This window comes from Cupressus sempervirens, chromosome 3, assembly GCF_028749045.1.
Source record: "Cupressus sempervirens isolate cs-2001-9-10 chromosome 3, ASM2874904v1, whole genome shotgun sequence".
Lineage (NCBI taxonomy): Eukaryota > Viridiplantae > Streptophyta > Pinopsida > Cupressales > Cupressaceae > Cupressus > Cupressus sempervirens.
In genome coordinates, this window is record NC_143120.1 from 839,850,167 (window position 1) to 839,870,697 (window position 20,531).

General features: G+C 33.7%; 1 pseudogene across 1 annotated transcript; it reads left to right on the forward strand.

The window, feature by feature from the left end:
* Positions 1 to 15,506: 15,506 nt before the first annotated feature.
* On the forward strand, positions 15,507 to 19,415 carry LOC149569396 (uncharacterized; annotated as a pseudogene). The gene is made up of 2 exons (XR_016362743.1): positions 15,507 to 18,730; positions 18,817 to 19,415. The product of XR_016362743.1 is annotated as an uncharacterized LOC149569396 (transcript).
* The last annotated feature ends 1,116 nt before the right edge of the window (positions 19,416 to 20,531 follow it).

The window sequence follows — 20,531 nt, forward strand, 5'->3', positions numbered from 1 at the left end:
TTAGTTAACACTATTAACTATACAATATGCTTGGTATATCACTAATAAAAAACATGACTGGAATGTCAACACCAATCACTGTTAGACCTTGTAGACTAGGCCACAAACCTCAGATCCAAATATCAAACCTTAGATCTCAGAATAAAACCTTGGTAAAAAAGTTTTCTTGAACTTCACTTTGCTCTACTTATCCTCACAAATCAACTTGTTTCTCTTCTATTATGATCTTCATGCTCCTTGCAATCATTCATACATAACAAAGAAAAATTTCCTTCCTTTATACCAAATCCATAAAATAATTCCTTGAGTTAGCTATTACACCTTCTCAATTAATTATTATAGGACCTCATTAAGAACATGTTATACTTACCAATAACATTAATCTATCACCTTATAACTTGAATAACTTTTAGTATGTGTGATATTATGATGATTGAGCTTAGCCATGTCATCTCCAACATGTCTTCTAGATGCCTTTAACCTTGATTCTCAAAATAACACCTTAGTTAAGAGATATAACAAGTTTACCAGAACATTCTTTTGTAAATTCTATCTCATAATAGTCTTCACCAAAACTTGCATAACTTCTTCCAAACTTAATATATTATGCACCCAAGGTTAGTTGCATAAGCTAGACACTTAATAGTATCTCCCATTAACCTCGCTAGTGAAAATTCTCAATGATTTATCTATAACAACTTAATTTTTATCTTTGTTCTTTTGTTAGATACCATAGAAAACTTCTATGTTGACATCAATGAAAAAAGCAATCATGAATGTAATATATCATCAAAATAATGTTTCTACAATAATCCCCCATAGGAATATCATCAGAATTCATGCTTCCAACAAATTTTTTGTATTAAATGATTATCCTAAGAAGTAGATTGAAAATATTGAATAGATATTGGATCAACGAGTTGGTAAGAACACGAGAGTAAAGGATTACTATGAGTATTTGGTAAAATGGAAGAATAGACCTAGTGAATATGCCTCATAGATTTCTCAATCTAAATTAGATTCAACTCAAGTTGTGATATGTCAATGATTGAGGAGAATAATTTCTCCAAACCTAGTTGTCTAATGCAGTAGCATCTTGGGTTGTACTACTATCCTGCATAATTTTTTCTTTCTTAGTTGTTGTCGAGTTGCAATGCCTTGCATTGCCGAGTTACTTTGGTTGTTGAGATTTATTTGGTTTTTTATTTATCCTTTGGTTTCTGAGTTCCTTTAGTTTCTACGAATTTTTGAGTCGCTTTGGTTGCCGAGTGTTGTTGAGTTCGCCGAGTTGAAGCATTTTTGTTGGGTTCTTCATTTGTTGAGTTATCAATGTGTGATTTCTTGTTGGAGCCGATCTTTGCATTTAATTTAGTTATAGCTATCTCTTGTGAGCTGACTTGTGGCTTATCATAGCATTTAATATGAGATTCTATTTTGGTTGTATTTGCAACAAGATGACTTGTGGTTGTGCATGTATTTAAAGAGGCCTTTGGTAGATATTTTGATATAAGTTAGAAGGTAGAAACTTATTAGGAGGAGAAGCAAGATGAGATGTAGAGTTTGATCATTAAAGTTTGAAATTGAATTGTAATATTGGTCGTAGCCTAGAAGGCCTTACATTGTTGCATGTATCTGTTATTTTGATGAATATATGAAAACATTTGTTCCTCTGTCTCCTGAGTGTGTTGTTATTGGTGTTTGTTTTCTACTATGTTTACTCTCATGGGTGGTTTGAATAGTTGGGTGTGCCTTTGGCCCTAGTTATCTCATCCCTCCCTATGTTACTTTATCGTGTCAATGTCTAACTAATCAAATGTCCATTGTTGTTTCTTCTCATAACTCAACCTTTCCTTTAGGTGCTTTGTTATGACCAACTTCTCAACTCCTCTTCATCAATCATATAGAAATGACACTCAAATTAGATAAACCACTATCTCACCAATAAGGTTTAACATCAATGACAATATAATAATTATTCTAATTGCAGTTTCCAAAAATCTCCCTCTTTAGCATTGATGGTTGTAGAAGTCAAGAAAACCAACTTCATAGTTCACCATGAACACCTACATGCAAAATAACCTGTTCCTAAACAAAAACCAAAGAGGAAATAGTGAAGCTTGAAAATCTTAGTGGAGTGAAAGAAAAATTGTATTCCAAGATGTGTAAAAACAATTAGAAGAGGTCAACCTTAAAGGTGAATGAAATCATAAAGCCTAAGAAAGCTAGGTTGCACATTAATAATTAATAAAAGAATTAATTATTAATGCACCTAAGAGAAAGCATAAGCACTAAAGAGTAATAACTTAACTAATTAAATCAAAATGATTTAAGTAGTAAGAAAATAAAATATTACTCTAACACCCCCCTTAAGTTAAACGTAGGGGGAAAGCTAACCTAGCACAGCTATGAAAGTAGGAAATGGGTCCTGGAAACAAGGCCTAATCAAGTAACCAATACAAGGAAATCTCTATAAACTGGAGATAAAGGAGAAAACCTAGTGAGAAAAACTTCTGTCCAAAAAGAGATAGAAAAAAGAAAAAAAGGAAATGGCTCAAGAGACTCTCTCAAAACTATAAGTACAACCAACCCCCACCCCCCCGCCATGAGAGAGAGAAGAGACACCAAAGCCCCCCCAAAATGATGGAGCCCTTAAAGAAATGATCAAACCAATGGAACTCTAATGCAAAAGAAACAAAGGCATAGAACAAGGAAACCCCTAAATGAGAGGTGAAATTGAAAGGCCTAACTGATGCTCAAAGGAGAAAACATGAGGATCCTAAAAAGGAATCCCCAATTTAGGTGGGTTGACACTATCATGAAAGAGGAGATGAATGTCCTCTATAGAATCCTCAAAAAGTGCATTTGGAGGCTCGATGAATGGAGCTAGAGGGTCAGGCAGAACTAAAGAAGAATCCTGCTAAAGAGAAAAGACCTCAACCAGATGTGGTGTGCTAGTCAAAATAGTGATCTCAAGAATAATACAAAGGTCCAAGTGTCCTAACTGCACCACATGATGCTCTCACAAAAGAGAAGAGCTATGCTCTAACAATGGAGATGATGGAACAAAGTGTGAGAATATGTAGAGATGGGTGGTATGATCAACTATCCCTATAGCAATAAGGCCTCATGTTGCACTATCCCAAATGAAGACTTAATCTACAGTGAACTCAACTATCTTCCTTGATCCACTATGTGTAATTTGATAAATCAAGAGAAGGTTTGTAGATAGAGATGGAACATACAATACATCATTGAATGTGCCATCTTAAATGGCAACTGAACCTTTCCCGTAGACTATGAGGGAAATTTTATTCTCCATGAGAATATAAGGAATGAGAGAAACCTCAATAGTAGAGAAGACTCCTAGAGAAGATGTCATATGGTGAGAAGCACTCGAATCCAATATCCAAGGGGTCTAGGAAAGGGGATGCAATGGATGCCCATAATGCATGACCCTATCCAAAATCTAGTTTAGATTTTGAAGATATGGAAGAAGACAAAAAAGAAGACCCTTGTGAGGTAGAAGAGGATGGAGAGGAAATAGTGCTCTTCTAAAGAAGAGCTTGCAAATCTACAATATGTTTCTCATAGCCATAAAATCTCTTTTGAAAACAATGTGACTCATCATGAGGTCCCTTTTGATAGTAAGAACATGTAGGAATCTCAATCTTCTATTTCTCCTTCTTAGAAGAAGATGATGGGCCAGTAGAGTATTGAGAAGAGGAATCTGATATCTACTTCAACTTTTGCTTCTATGTACCCTAAGGTGTCTTAGCAAGCAATGCCTATGACTGTGAACCTATAAGTGAATCCATCTTAGTGAGATTGGACTACTCATGAGTTAATCTATCACAAAATGTCTCAAAAGAGGGCATAACATGTCATGAACCTAGTGCATCGATAGTGGAGTAGAAGGTAGAAGTGAAAATCTGATAAGGACCTCGAAGCTTTGAGAGGATCAGAAAGATACACTCATCATCTGACTTCGTCCTTCCAACAACTTGTAAAATAGATTGAAGAGACTTGAACTTCATCAAGAGGTCCTCAACATTGGTGAATGATTTAGGTACCAAGGAGGTGAACTTTGCATCTATCTATAGAACCTTGAACTGGTTCATTATTCTAAACAAGGTGGAAAACTTGTCCTACATAGTCCTGGGTGTAGTCAAACCATCCAAGTGAAACAGTAACCCATCTAAAATATTCAGTGCAATGAGGCCCATTGGCTCATCCATCTTATTTTGTTGCATAAGAACCTCATAAGGCCTCTATAGAACTAATAGAGCTACATTGAGGCATGACCATAACCCATTTGCCTTAAGCAATTTGGTCATCTATCCTTTCCAAGTATGGTAGTTGTGAGGTGTAAGGTAAGTGACAGAAGAGTCTACCATTGAGAGAAAGTAAATAGAAGTAGAAGGGTCATTTTTGAATTAAATTATAGAAATGAAAATACACTCCCCCCACAAAGTATAAATTTATCCCTCGTATACCAAAGAAATAACTAAGGAAAACATAAAAAACTAGAAGAAAACCTAGACACTAGATGCAGAGAGGTAGGAAATTCAAGCCTCTAGTTCAATGCTAAAATAAGAGTTCAAATGGCCAATTCATAAAATAGAACCAAAATCATCATCTCTGTCTCAGAAACAACTTTCTGATGATATTTCATTTTTCAAAAATAGACACTGTATGCAAAAGATACAACCAAAAAACCAACTACTCCTCCAAACAATAAGCTATCTAGAAAAATATAGAGATAGGAAAAAAATTGATAGTCGTATGACTATCAAGTTCCTGTACATCAAAAAAAATTCTAGTTGCCAAAAAAAATCTAGTCATCAATTGATGACATCACCAACCAAATAGCTGATGTCAGCCACCAGTGACAGTGATTAGGCGACAACGGTGGTGGTCGGGTGGCACTACGGTGGTGGCAATGGTGGGGTACAGGCTGCGCCACAATGGTGCATTGGTGGGGGCTGAGCATAAGCCAGGCACGGGCAGTGCATGGGTGGCATGTAGGCTGGGCAGTGGTGGTGTGCCAAAAAAATGCTTTTAAATGCCTTTTTTATTTTTTGAAATTTGTTTGGATTTTTTCCTCATTTTTTGAGTCATACGACGTAGGAGAGGGAAAAAAAATTTCCCAGAGGCTACTATGGCCAAAAATAACAAATTTAATATGGATTTTGATTGTACTAAGCCTTTTAAGAGCAATGACGGCATCCAATTTTGCTCAAAGTGCACCAGAAAAAGGTGCCTCCTCCAAATCAAAGAAAAATAACCACAAAAAGATGGGTTTTTTATCTTTGAATCATGACTTCAAGATCTCCAAACTAGGTAGTAGCAATGAAGCTCTGATACTATGTAAAAGTTGAGAAAATTAACTTCATAGTTCACCAAGAACACTTGCATGCAAAATAACCTATTGCTAAAAAGAAATCAAAGAGGAAACAATGAAGCTTGGAAATCTCAATGGAGTGAGAGTAAAATTCTATTCCAAGATGTATTACAAGAGTTCAACCTTAAAGGTGAATGAAACCCTAAAGCCTAAGAAAGCTAGGTTGCACATTAATAATTACTTTAAGAATTAATTATTAATGCACCTAAGAGAAAGCTTAAGCACTAAAGAGTAATAACTTAACTAGTTAAATCAAAATGATTTAAGTAGTAACATAACAAAATATTACTCTAACAATGGTAACACCTCTAGTTACCATGCAATCCAAAACATGTACTAAATAGAGAAAACTCCCTTTGTGTATAGTATCATATCTTCATTAATATCCTTAGTCTAATTCTAATTATCATTTCTATCCTTCAATTCTCTTTCTTTTAGTTTCATTCTAATCCTCATCCATGTAGCTTTGATATGAAACACATAAGCTCCATCTATCATATCAAATCATGAAATCAATTAAATTCTTTCGTAGTGTTGGAAACACCTTTCATTCTTATTCAATCTCTCCCTCTTTATGGAAACTTCTTCACAATATCTCCTTCTTTGACAACAATGCCAAAGACACTCTAACACATGCATCTTTTCCATGTAGATATCTTCATGTTAGTACTAAATTCATCATTTTTCATTTGTATATGACTAATACAACACTTTTTCCTTCTTCTCCACTAGTACTTTACGTAGCTCCTAAAGTAGAATTGTTTGCATCAACTAGTAAAACATTATGATCAACATATGTGATATAGAGCACCATCTCAACTTAAGTAGCCTTGTCTAGGAGAATCACCCCTAATTTACCTCTTAGATATTCATGATCATCCTTAAGTAAAGCTTTAGTGAATACGTCATCTATTTTCTCCTTAGTATTCACATACTCCAATATCACTTCTTTGTCTTGAACAAGCTCTCTAAAGTAATGATACTTGATGGAAATATGCTTACTCTTTGTGTGCATTATAGGATTCTTTGGTATGTTTATAGCACTAGGTTATCACAATAGATAACGATTGGGTTAGTAATCTCTTCCTTCATACCTTTCAATAATTACTTTATCCATATGATGTTTGAATAATTCATTGTTGCTTCCACATACTCAGCTTCATCTATTGATTGAGAAATGCAATTTTGTTTCTTTCTTGTCCATGAAACTAGTCTCTTTCCTAGAAATAATGCTCCTCCACTTGTACTTTTTTTGTCATCAACATTTCAAGCCCAATTAGAATTAGTGAACACCTTTAGTTCAAACATATCATTCTTCTTGTAATACAATCTATCTATCTTTTGTATCTTTCATATATCTCAAGATCTTTTTCACTACCATCATGTGATTCTCCTTAGGACTTGCAAAAAATCTTGTAACTATCTCAATTGCTAATGCAATATCAAGTCTTTTACGAAACAACACATTATAGCTTTCCAATCATTGATCTATACAATGTCTGGTTCACATCAGTAGAATCAACATTCTTAGATAACTTATGTCTGATGGCCATAGGTGTACTAACTGAGCTTGAATCTTTCATTCCAAATGTTTTCAATATCTCCTTGATGTATTTGGATTCAATAATAAAGATACCTTGCTTAGTTTGATATACTTATAAAACAACAAAGTATTTGATCTCTCCAAACATAGAAATTTGAAATTTTTTCTTCATTGCATCTACAAATAATTTGCATAATGTTTTCTTTCCTCCAAATATGATGTCATCAACATAGATTTCAAATAATACTAACTCATTCTTCTTGCTAGTCTTCAAGTATAGATTTTTGTTATCATTAGTTCTTGCAAAACCAATCTTCACCAAGTGATTATGTAGTCTTTCATACCATGCTCTAGGGGCTTGTTTCAAACCATATAGTGCCCTATGCAGATTGTGCACCATATTCTTCTTTCCAGGGTCAACAAATCCTTCAGGCTACTCAATATAGACTTTTTCTTCAAGTATTCCATTTAGAAATGCAGATTTCACATCCATCTAGAATACCTTAAATCCTTTATAAGAACAATATGCAAGTTATGTTCTAACTTCTTCTAGTCTTACAATAGGGGAAAATATATCCCTCTAGTCAATTCCTTCTTCTTGTGCATATCCCTTGCATATGAGTCTAGCCTTATTCCTTGTGACTTCGCCTTTTTCATTTAGCTTGTTCCTAAATACCCACTTTGTTCCAATAACAATTTTGTCCTTAGGTCTAGGTACCACTGTCCATGTTTTGTTCTTTTCTATCTACTCAATTTCTTCATTCATTTCTTGTATCTAGTCCTCATTCTCCAAAGAATCTTTTACAGATTTGGGCTCAAACTCACAAAATAAACATGTTTCTCTTCTAAGTCTCTTCCTTGTCATAACACTACATTATTTATCTCCAATTATTTTCTCAGGTGCATGATGTCTTCTCACATATTTTTCAAATACAAGTTCCTTCTTTCTCTCTTCTTCAATAGGTACATCTTGAAAGATGATTTCAAGCTCATTTTCTCTCTCTTGTTTAGGTTTTGGTTCAAGTTTTTCTTGCTTTGGATTGTCTCCCTAATGTTTGGCTCCCTCTGTCCGTGACTCGGCATTATTTTTTTTTTCTCAGCACCCTTAGTCTTCTACTCGACAATTGGTTGTTGAAAATTGGCACTCCCATTCTATTGTTGATTTGTAGTTGTATTCTCTTGTTCGAGTGGGGTGCTAGGAGCACCATCATTCACATGTATGAATGTACTATAGTCTTCAAGTTTTTTCTTGTATTCAACTTCATTCTTTTTTTCATATTCATCAACTTTCACATTTACACTTTCCACAAAAAAATTAGTGTTAGAGTTCAAATACTTATAAGCTTTTCTCTTAGAGGAATAACCTAGGACTATGCCTTCATCACTTTTAGCATCAAGATTTCCATTTTGATTATCCTTAAGTATATAAAATTTTCTTCCAAATTTTTTAAAATACTTAAGATTAGGTGCATGTCCATACCATAATTCAAAAGGTGTAACATTTATACCTTTCTTGACTTGCACTCTATTCAAAGTAAATATTGTTGTACTTACAACCTCTCTCTAGTATTTATGTGACACATTTTTCTCCATCATCTATTCCATTTTGAGGAGGGGTCCTTGGTGTTGACATCTTCCTTTTGATTCCTCTCTCATTTCCAAACATGTTAAATTCATTGGAAATGAATTCTCCACCTCTATTAGAGCTCAAACATTTCAAACTCTTTCCTATATCCTTTTCAACTTTGGCTTAATACCACTTAAATAACTTAAAGTAATCATATTTTTCTTTAAGAAACATCATAGTCATCATTCTAGAGTAGTCATAAAAAATAGAATGAAATATCTATCTCCACAATAGCTTTGAACACCAATAGGTCCACATAGGTCAGTATGAACCAATTCTAAAATATCATTAAATGAATATCTTTCTCTTGAAACTAGACTTTTATTTTTTCCTAATTGACATTGTTTACACATAGCATTATCAGGTTTCTTCAATTTAGGAAGTCCTCTTACTCTTTTCATTTTACTAATGCTAACCAAATTGTCAAAATTTACATGACACAACCTCTTGTGCCATAACCAAATACCATCATACTATGCAAACAAATATGTCTCATCAAATAAGTTAAGATTTACATGACACAACCTCTTTTCCACTTTGAATTAGTTCACCATTAGCATCAAATATCTTGGCCTTCCTATGATGGAATTGAACTCTGTATCTAGATTTGTTCAACTGTGAAACACTTGACAAGTTATAACTAGGTCCTTCAACCTAATAAACATTGTAACATTTGATCTCAGTCAGTTGTATTGATCCTTTACCTTTCACAAGACATGGTACATCATTACCAAATTTAACATAGCTACCCTTGTAGGGTCTAATATTCTAAAATTTACTCATGTCACCAATCATGTGATTTGAACAACCACTATCAATTATCCACCTATCACTTTTGTTCACATACATGAGATTAATGTAGTCTTCTCATCTTCATCATTTTAATATTCTTTCATAGCAAGATAGACAACTTCTTCATCATTGATTTCATATTCATTATCAGTTTCTTCTTCAACAATGTAACAAGATTGCTTACATTTGTCTTTGTAGTACTTGTTTATCTTGTTGTCTCATTCATCTCTTCTCCCTTTGTATTTTCTTTTCCTCTTTTCATTCTTGTCTCTTCTATCAAGACATCTTGCAATAATATGACCAATTTTGTTACATGAATAATAGAGTATAGGAATTTTACCTTTGTATTTCACTTTGCCTCTTGGAAGTCTTCTAACCATGAGTGCTTCAATCTCATCAAGTTCATCATCAGAAGTATCACTATCACTTTTTACATAGTTTCCTTTTCTTTTCTTTTCTTACTAAGAACCAATTGTGATTTAAAAGTAGATTCAACAAAGGTAGGAGTCAAGTTATAACAATTTGATATTTCAAAAGTAGTAAGCCTACTAATCACACCTTCTTGAGCTAGGTCATTTCTTGGAGTACATCTTAGTTGTTGTATTGCAAAATCCCTAATAGCATAAATAGGAATTAGAGTTCTCAATACCTTACTAATTACAGTGTCATCATCAATATTTCAATTGGCTCCTCTTATAGCATTTACAACCTTGTTGGTTCTTCCACAATACTAGACTATATTCTCACCTTCTAACATTCACATTTCATCAAATTTACCTCTCAAGCTCTTTGATTTTGCTCTTAAGACATTCTTGTCTCCTCCATACATGGTTTGCACTGTATCCCACATTTCTTTAGAAGCCTTGCAAGATTTAATGTCATCAAACTTGGTATAGCTTAAGGCTAATGCAATCTCCAACATAGCTTGGTTGTCTTCTTGCTTCTCTTTCAGCTACTGGGCTATTATAGGATCTTTGTTTAGCTCCACATATGCATTGTCCATAAAATGTCTTGCACCTTCTCCAATTCCTTCTAGATGTAGCCCCATTAAACTTTTTCGTGCATGGAAACTCTTTGTGTTCAACCTTGGCACCTCCTTTGTGTACATCTTGATCTTTAGCTTCAAGTGCCTTCAAAATTTTCTCTACAAACACCAATAGTCTGATACCAATTTTTAGAATGTTTCAATAACTTGGAGGGGTGGGGGGTGAATCAATTATCCAAGGTCTAGATGTACCAATTGAGAAAACAAACAAACACTTAAACAACTTCAAATCTTAACATTCAATAGCTTGGCATCTATAGTAAACATTCAGTAACATAAACTAGCAGTCCACTTTCCTAAATATAAAAGACTTGCAGAATGTAAACATGAACAGCAAATCACCTCAAATAAAATCCACACAAGTTTGACACTATGATTTAGTGTGGAAACCCAATTTGGGAAAAACCACCAATAACATGTCGCCAATATTTCACTCTTTTAATGTAAGCTCTTTTAGGAGCCAACCCTATTAAAGGTTACAAAACACACTATTAAATGTGGCCTTGTTAAAGGATTTAATCACCCTATTAGGAGTGACCTTTTTAGAGGACTTAAGAACATTTCATTATAATGCCACCTTGATTAGAGGATTTACATATGACTATTAGGTCAACATTGATTAAAGGATTTCAAACTGATACAATGATTAGAAAGTAACAAAAAGTTTTGATCTAGCAAATAAAACTCACTTTACAAATACAGATCTCAGTTCAGCTCAAGAACCGATCTACCAATTGGTCTTCATTGTCATCCCAATCTCTAATTTTCTTGGAAACCCTTCAAGCAATCATTCTTCTCCTCTTCTCAACTCTTTTGAACATTCTTCTTAAGTTTGCCAATCAATAGCATCAAAAACTCCTCCACCCTTCAACCTTGTAAAGGTTATCCCTTGTACATCCTAAAATAGGTAATCTTGATATTTTATAGCTTAAACACCATCGTAGATCTTAAGGTTAGGTTAGATTAATCGAATCCTTCCAACATCTCATCACTTCTTTTCTCTTCTAGAAACATCTCCAAACTTCTTCGTGAATCCTTGCATAGAAATGCACAAACCTAGTTTCCCATGATTTAAATGTTCTAGGTCATCAATTCTTATCTTCAACATACTTTCCATATTCCAAAAAATCAACTCTGTGGGTTGGAAATTTCTATTTCTCATAAACTATCAAAATGATGTCCTTTGACCAATACTGTGTTCTGAAACATGATCATCATTGGGTTACTCAATCACTACTAATTTTCTTGTTTGGCGCATATGCTATCACTTGGTCAATATTGATGCTCATTCAGCTTTATTTCTTCTTTGCTTATGTTGTGGCTCAGTTGACACTAGCATCATTGAACATATACTTCAAGTTCCTTAATCTTCTACTTTGTTGCTCAGTCAAGCCTATGCATTTGGTGAGTCTTTGATCACTTCTTTAAGGCTTCAGTACAATTGTCTTCTTCATTTGTAACATGATTTAAACAATCAATTTATCTTGTCAAAGTCTAACTAATCAAGTGTCCATTGTAGTTTCTTCTCATAACTCATCCTTTCCTCTAGGTGCTTTTTTTGTGACCAACTTTTCAAATCATCTTCATCAACCATATAGATATGACACTCAAATAAGATAACAAATGGTCTCACTAATAAGGTTTGGCATTGAAATCACAACATAAAAATTGTCCTAATTGTAGTTTCCAATAGTAATATGTGTGGAGATGATAGAAGACAGAATGTCACTAGAAGTGACAAGACATCTATTTAATGCCCACTGTAAGTGGTACAAGGTGGAAGGAGATGTGTCACCATTCTAGAGACTTCAACAAGGTTGAGATTCTATTCAAGTTGTTTGGCCCAAAATAAACCTTCAACCATTAATATATAATCATTGGATGGTATACAAATGTTACATCCATATTGGAGATATGACACATAATACTTATTAAAAGTGTTGGATCCAATACCAATACTAACAAGTTTGAAGAATTTCCCAAAAATCCATCACTTCAAACATGCAATTCAAACTTGTGTATGTACATTGTACCAAAAATTTTAATCATAATAAAATACTTACTAGCTAGAAAATTAAATTAGGTTTCACACAATAAAAATTTTGTAAAGAAGTAATCAAATACATTGTCTAATTACTATAAAAGAAATAGATCCAAAAAGAAAAAACCACACCACATAAATATCAAAAATGGGTTTTCTTTTCATTATATTTTCTATATCTACTTTACATTTCATCTAACATCTTATGATACACACACACACACACACACCATAAAAGGTTGCAGTTTCCTTCAACAAGGGAAGCGACAAGCTTCCAACCATTACATTTTTAAAGAATTATGATAATTCATTTTACAAAATAAAGCATAAATCAATGATTCTTTAATCCTTCAAAACATCCCAAAAGCATTGAAGTTCCAATTTTGTTGTTACATTGCATTTGCAATCTTCTCTTTAAAATGAATAGGGTCGAGACCCATTTCAATGAACATAACTTAGAGTTACGCCTTTTCCTGCTCCTTTTCTAGCTCTTTTATGGCATCTCCTAGATTACCAGAGAGAACCTATGGAGCCTCCATAGGCCTATGAATAATATTACTTTTCTCCTCATCCTTATACTGAGTCAAATCTAGGTTGATAGTAGGGCTTGTATTTTCATTCGATGATCCCTCTATCAGAGGCAGCCCCATTTTTGGCAATCAACTACATTTTTTATAATGGCAACCAGGATATATGCATTTTAAAGAGAAAAAAATCCACCAATTTTCATTTTGTCATTAATGCAACAAGAAATTCCACATATGTTTCATCCTTTTGATACATCACTTTCTTATCAATTGTCAATTTAACATTGATTGTAATCTTTTGATAATATGACAACTGATTTGATCAACACATGCAAAATTTCTAGTTGATGATTTATTAGTAATCACCTGCCATTTGTAGTGATATGACCTTATTTGTTGTCTTGAACTATACATTCACCAACACATTATTTTTTTCATTAGAAGGGGAAAATGACCTCACACAATATATGATTTTTTCCATAGAGGGGAAAAATCACCTCATACAACTATATTTTTTCTATTAAACGAGAAAAATTGCCTCATGCAATATATATATTTTTCCATTAAACAGAAAAAATGCCTCATACATTATATATTTTCCATTACATACGAAAAAATTGCCTCTTACATTATATTTTTTTCCTACCACAAGCGAACAAATCACCTTGATTTTATGAAGTTTTATTATGGTCAAAGAAAAATCACTCCTAAAATTAAACTATTCCCTGCATCAAAAAACATTGTCAATAGAATTTTTTATTTTTTTTCTAAAATATAATGTTGGATTGGCCATAAATTTATAAATTTTTCAAGGAGATGTCTTCTTAAATTTATCCCTAACAAGAAGTTTTACTAGGAATCTTGAACCCCAACACCATGAATCTCTATCACAAATACTACTAAACAATGTCTAGTAGCCCTAGAGACAAATAAATTGTAGCCAAATGATGGAAAGATAAAAAATAAACTTGTTGCCCCACGAGAACTAGCACTAAGGCTGACATAGCCCGAGAGTCCAATGACAACTAGCACTAGAGAAAGTCATTCCTATTTATATCGTTATCAAGATACCAACTAGTTCAATAGTTTCTTTGATCCCGAATGGATGGGTTTGATCATGAAGGGGAGGGGTAATTACAAGATATTTTTAGATAACTTTTGTTGGAAATAGTTGTGCATCTTGATCTATTGTTAGAAATGGTGAAACAATTCATTATACAAAATACCTTGCATTTCAAATGTGTGTGTGGCTCTATAGATGCATTTTAATAACTTGATATACAGTTATGACCATTTCTTATACCTAATATAGAAGTGTATTATAATATTTATTTATAATTATTGCACATTCCATTATGATAATTCTTAATTGACCAATTAGCATAGAAGTGAATTCTATGGTTACCCGTAGCTTCTTTTGTAAGTTATTATATGTCAAAATGATTAATATGTAATTTTATTTTTTTGCATAAAGGTTATTTCCTCTTTTTTAATGGATTTATTGAAAATCTTAAAGTATTTCAATGAAAATAGTATACTATTATATTGAGTCAAAGATAACATATTCAAAATAAATAAATTTAAACATAATTAATACAGATAAATAAACTAAAACTAATAGTGTAAACTAAATATATTGTTTGCATTAAAATAAATAACTATCTAAAATATCTTAATAATAATGAACATTATTTTACATAGTAATTAAAACTATTACAAAATAAATAAGAGACTTTTTTTATGACAATTTATTTAAATAAACATACTAATTGAAATTTGAAATAGATGAAATTACATTCTATTAATTTATATTTTAATTATAATAAAACATAAATTAATATAAATAATTAAACTAAGATTTGTAAACTTGCCACATTATTTGTATTGAAATAAAGAATTTTATAAATGTTATTTTGGATAGTAATTAAAAAAAGTTACACAAGAAGTAGATTTTTTTTGTATGAAAGTTTCTTTGAAAAAATATAGTAATAATTGAAATTGAAAATAGATGTAAAATATTAAAGAAAAGTAATAATAAATAAATAAATATTTTTTATTCAAGCCTTTATCACATCTACTGGTAAGTAATATAAAATATTTAACTATAATGATCTATAGATGTAATAAAAAAAAATCAAAACAATAAAATAGTGACACAAAAGTTTAAAATTAAAGGTAAATACTAACATTTTGTTGTAATCAATTTAAAACCAATTTAAATAATAAATAATTGAAAAATATTTAAAACATAGTAATAAATGATTAAAAACACATATATTTTTAGCTTGGATAAAACAAATCTATTTATTAGATTTTGAAGTAAACTATAATTAAGAAATTTAGTGTTACTATCTTTTTTATTCCAGCAAAATCTATTTTTATTGCTCACGAAATTTTTTTTTTAAACTTCAAAGTTAAATATTTTTAAAAATTTCTATATAAAATATTATTATATAATATTATTACAAAAGTAATACACTTATATTGACCAAAACTAACAAATTTAATGTAGTTGCCTATAACAGAAACTAAAAACTTTAGAATCACATATAAAGTTTCTAACGATATTCCACATATGATATCAATGATACCCATGCACGATACATACATATCCCTCCACTCCACCATCCATTTATTCATCCGTCTTCCTCTATTACACATGCAACTCTTCGAACTGGTTACCTCCACCATGGCTCCTCTTTTGCTCTTCCGTTTCATGCTTTCCATGCTTTCAATCTCCGTTCTCACCCATTCTCTGAATAACCAAGAATTGCTCTTGCAATTCAGAGCAGCCATTACTGACAATAACAACACTCTGCTTCCCGACTGGACTCCCCTTCACAGGCCCCTCTGCAATTGGACCGGCATCACTTGCAGCCATCCCCCCTCCCGCTCTATCGTAGCCCTCAATCTCTCCTCCATGAACTTGCACGGCACCATCTCTCCCCTCCTCGCCAACCTCTCCTCCCTTCGATCCATCGATCTCTCCAACAATGCCCTCACTGGCCCCATTCCTTCTGAATTGGGTACGCTTGCTCAGCTCCAAGTTCTATATCTTTATAGAAATAACATATCAGTCACCATTCCCAGCTCTTTAGGAAATCTGTCTGCCTTGACTGATTTGGAATTGTCCAACAACAATCTTAATGGCCCCATTCCCTCTGAATTGGGCATGCTCTCTCACCTGCGGGTTCTTTACCTTTGGGGAAATAACTTATCAGGCACCATTCCAAATTCTTTAGGAAATCTGTCTGCCTTGACTGATTTGGAATTGTCCAACAATCTTAATGGCCCCATTCCCTCTGAATTGGGCATGCTCTCTCACCTGCGGGTTCTTTACCTTTGGGGAAATAACTTATCAGGCACCATTCCAAATTCTTTAGGAAATCTGTCTGCCTTGACTGATTTGGATTTGTCCAACAACAATCTTAATGGCCCCATTCCCTCTGAATTGGGCATGCTCTCTCACCTGCAGGTTCTTCACCTTTGGGAAAATAGCTTATCAGGCACCATTCCAAATTCTTTAGGAAATCTATCTGCCTTGACTGATTTGGATTTGTACAAAAACAATCTTAATGGCTCCATTCCAAATTCTTTGGGAAATCTGTCTGCCTTGACTGATTTGGAATTGTCCAACAACAATCTTAATGGCCCCATTCCCTCTGAATTGGGCATGCTCTCTCACCTGCAGGTTCTTTACCTTTGGGAAAATAACTTATCAGGCACCATTCCCAGCTCTCTAGTAAATCTCTCTGCCATGACTGATTTATCTCTTTATGAAAACCAGCTTAGTGGACATATTCCATGGGAAATCGGTACCAAGCTCTCAAATTTGCAATTGCTCTCTTTATGGGGAAATGAGCTTAGTGGAAGCATTCCGAGTTCCCCGAGAAATTGCTCCAATCTAACAAAACTTTCATTAAATACAAACCAACTCAGTGGAACAGTTCCAATGGAGCTGGGTATGTTGAACCTCCTCACGAGGCTTTACCTGCACACCAATAAACTTATTGGTGACAGCAGTAACGCATTGACCTTTCTCACTGCTCTCACTAACTGCTCCTCCTTGAAAGAATTAGATGTGTCAAATAACCATCTGACAGGTACTTTGCCTCCATCCATAGGCCAAATGTCTTCCAAACTCAATTACTTGGATTTATCGAACAACATGATAAGAGGAAGCATACCACGACAGATAACCAATCTGACTAACTTAACCTTCTTGGATCTAGGCAATAATATTTGCAGCGGCAATATTCCATCTGAAATGAAAAGATTGCACAAGTTGGAAAGATTGTATTTGGGTGGGAACAAATTAGAGGGAAGGATTCCAAGTGAGATGGGTCAGATGCAAAATCTCGGACTCCTTGAGTCTTCGTAACAACCAGTTATCTGGAAAAATACCTGGTTCTTTCGGTAGCCTCCAGCAGCTAAGAGATCTTTATCTTCACCACAACAAATTATCAGGGCAGATACCTGTTAGTTTGGAGGGATGTCAGAAGTTGGAGCTCCTTGACTTGTCTTACAACAAACTGGAGGGAAGGATACCCCGTGAAGTAATTGCAAGCCTAAAAAACCTGCAATTCTACCTCAATCTTTCATGGAATTCTCTGGAAGGATCGTTGCCACAGGAGACTAGTAAAATTATAATGGGTGAAGCCATTGACATCTCAGGAAACCGACTTACTGGGGTGATTCCATATTCTCTAGGAGACTGCACAAATTTACAGCATCTAAATCTGTCACACAACAGATTTGAAGGTCCAATACCAAACTCACTCTCCAAATTACAAAATCTCCAAGAAATGGATCTTTCTGCCAATTTTATATCAGGTTCAATACCAATGTCCCTTGAAAGACTAAAAGTACTTAGCTACATGAATGTTTCTTTCAATAATTTGTCTGGACAGATTCCAGAGGGAGGTTTGTTTCCTAATAGAAGTGTTATAACATTGTTTGAGGGCAACCTTGGTCTCTGTGGCCCCATAAATTATTCTCTGCCTCCATGCCCAAACCAAACCCATAGAAACCATTCACTACTCAAGAAAACAGTCTTATCAGTTGGTGGAATAATTGCATTTGTTGTATGCTCCATCATTATAGGAATGCTATGGAGACAAAAACTTTCAAAACAATCATTCCGTCCTTCAAACATCATTTTCCAAAGGCTCGGCTATCCAAGGTTTTCTTATCGGGATCTTATCATTGCAACAGGTGAATTTGATGAATCAAACTTGGTAGGAGTGGGTAACTTTGGATCTGTATACAAAGGCATTTTAAGGGATGGTCAGATGGTTGCAATCAAGACAATTAATTTGCAGAACGAAGAAGCTGATAAGAGCTTTACCAGAGAATGCAAAGTATTGGGGATAATTCGGCACCGTAACCTCGTCAAAGTCATCAGTGCATTTTACTTCCCTGACTTAAAAGGTTTGGTTCTTCAATAAGCATCTAATGGAAGCTTGGAAAAGTGTTTGTACCCTGAAACAGATGATCAAAACGCCTGTCAATTTGGATTGAGCGAATGTTTGAGCATTGCCATAGATGTAGCCCATGGCATGGAATATCTACACCATGATTGTCCTCTGCAACTTGTTCACTGTGATTTAAAACCGAGCAATGTGCTCCTGGATGCCGACATGACAGCCCTTGTGACCGATTTTGGTATATCCCGTTTGATTGCTGCAAACCCCACAGATTCACTGAGTACAACAACATTTGCACTCAGAGGATCCATAGGATATGTTGCTCCAGGTAATTATTGTTTAGTATCTTTTATATTGTTATTGTCTGTTCCCTCAATAGATTTTCATGAATTTCATGAATAAATTTGATTGCAGAGTATGGTTTGGGCGGGAATGTTTGTATAAAAGGAGATGTTTATAGTTTTGGAATCCTGATATTAGAGATGGTTACAAGGAAGAGGCCAAGCGATGAAATGTTTGTAGGAGATATGAACTTGCAGAGGTGGGTAAGGTCAGGTTTTCCAGACAGATTGGCAGATATTGTTGATTGTGGGCTACTGAGAGATGTGAATGAAAACGTGGAAGACAATAGATGTCTTCTTTCATTGATTCATGTTGGTTTGCTTTGTAGCCGTGAATCACCAAGAGATCGGCCTTCAATGAGAGATGTGGCAAAGGTATTGGAGAACCTCAAGACGTCATTGATAGGAGATGCAGCTGCTTCCACTTTAACACCAACCATATCAGAACTCCTACATAATACCAATGTCAGAGAACCATTGGCCTCTGGCAGCCAAAGTTCTACTTTTTAGATGTTTGTAAGTTCCCTTAAGAAGCTTTTCTCTTCTTTCATATGAAGTTTTTCTGAGACTAAACTACAGCTGTTTGACATCGTAAGCTGATCAAAGTCGTGTGTATGTATTATCCTAGCTTGAGAAACTATATTGTTGTCTATATATGCTTGTTGAAAGCAATATCTCTCATACCATGCGGCTAAAAAAGAAATGTTTTTCCTTGCTTGCCTTGATATACATTATTTTCTGAGCTCAAAAACATGAGGGGGAGAGCAAAGCATGATTGAGAATTTTAAACTTTCGACTAAAATTTACGACTGAGCTTTTGTCCATGGCAGGAAAAGCCAATTTCCCTATTTACATAAAACTTCCGGTCTATTTCAGGAGTCTCGGGCTATTAAGTGAAAGCATGTATTGCAGAGAAGATTTCACTTATCCAGTGTATTGTCCATAGAGTGCTCTGCCTCCTGCGGACTCAGTAGCGGCCATTTAATTAAAATAATCAAAGGTTATTCATTGTAGTATACCATTTAATTTTAATCTGTTTAGGAATGATGAGACCTTGGTGGCAGAAAAACTGGATCACAGAGATTGGAATGGCCACTTCATCCACACATCTGTTGTCCTTTTCTAACTGCTCTCCTTTAAACTAATGTCACCTATACATAAACAAATCTTAAGAGAGCTTAACGTGGAGGCAATTTTTTCATCTTTATAAGAGAATTAAGTCACAGTTGATATTAGTCAATTATAAGAATTTTTATTTTTTTCAAATTATCTTAATTTAGCTAATACACTATTTGTGGTAACATATTCTTTTATCTTTTTTTCTTTTTCCTCTTGTATATCTATTCTTTTATCTGTACTATTTTCCCTCATTATTTTATGTGCTTCTCCAATTTAAATTGAATATAAATAAGTTATATTTCTTAGTCTATTAAAAATATAACTTAATTTATTTACATAAAATATAATTTTATTATCAAACTCATTCTTGTGTAACTGCTAATGTATGCTAGTTTTCACTTTTTTTATAATCAATTGTATGGTAACACACTATTTCATTATGAGTCCCAACATATTTTGAAGGTACTTTTAAACAATTAATCATTATTAAAATAAAACTATCATAATTAATCAAATATTCATTATTAATATATATCTTGAATTTACAATTATTTAAATCAAGTAATCAAATACATATCGTAATAAAGTAACATGATATTTCTTAAGAAAGAAACCAATTCTACATTTTGAATTATGTTATAGTTTATTAACTTGTACATATATCCATCT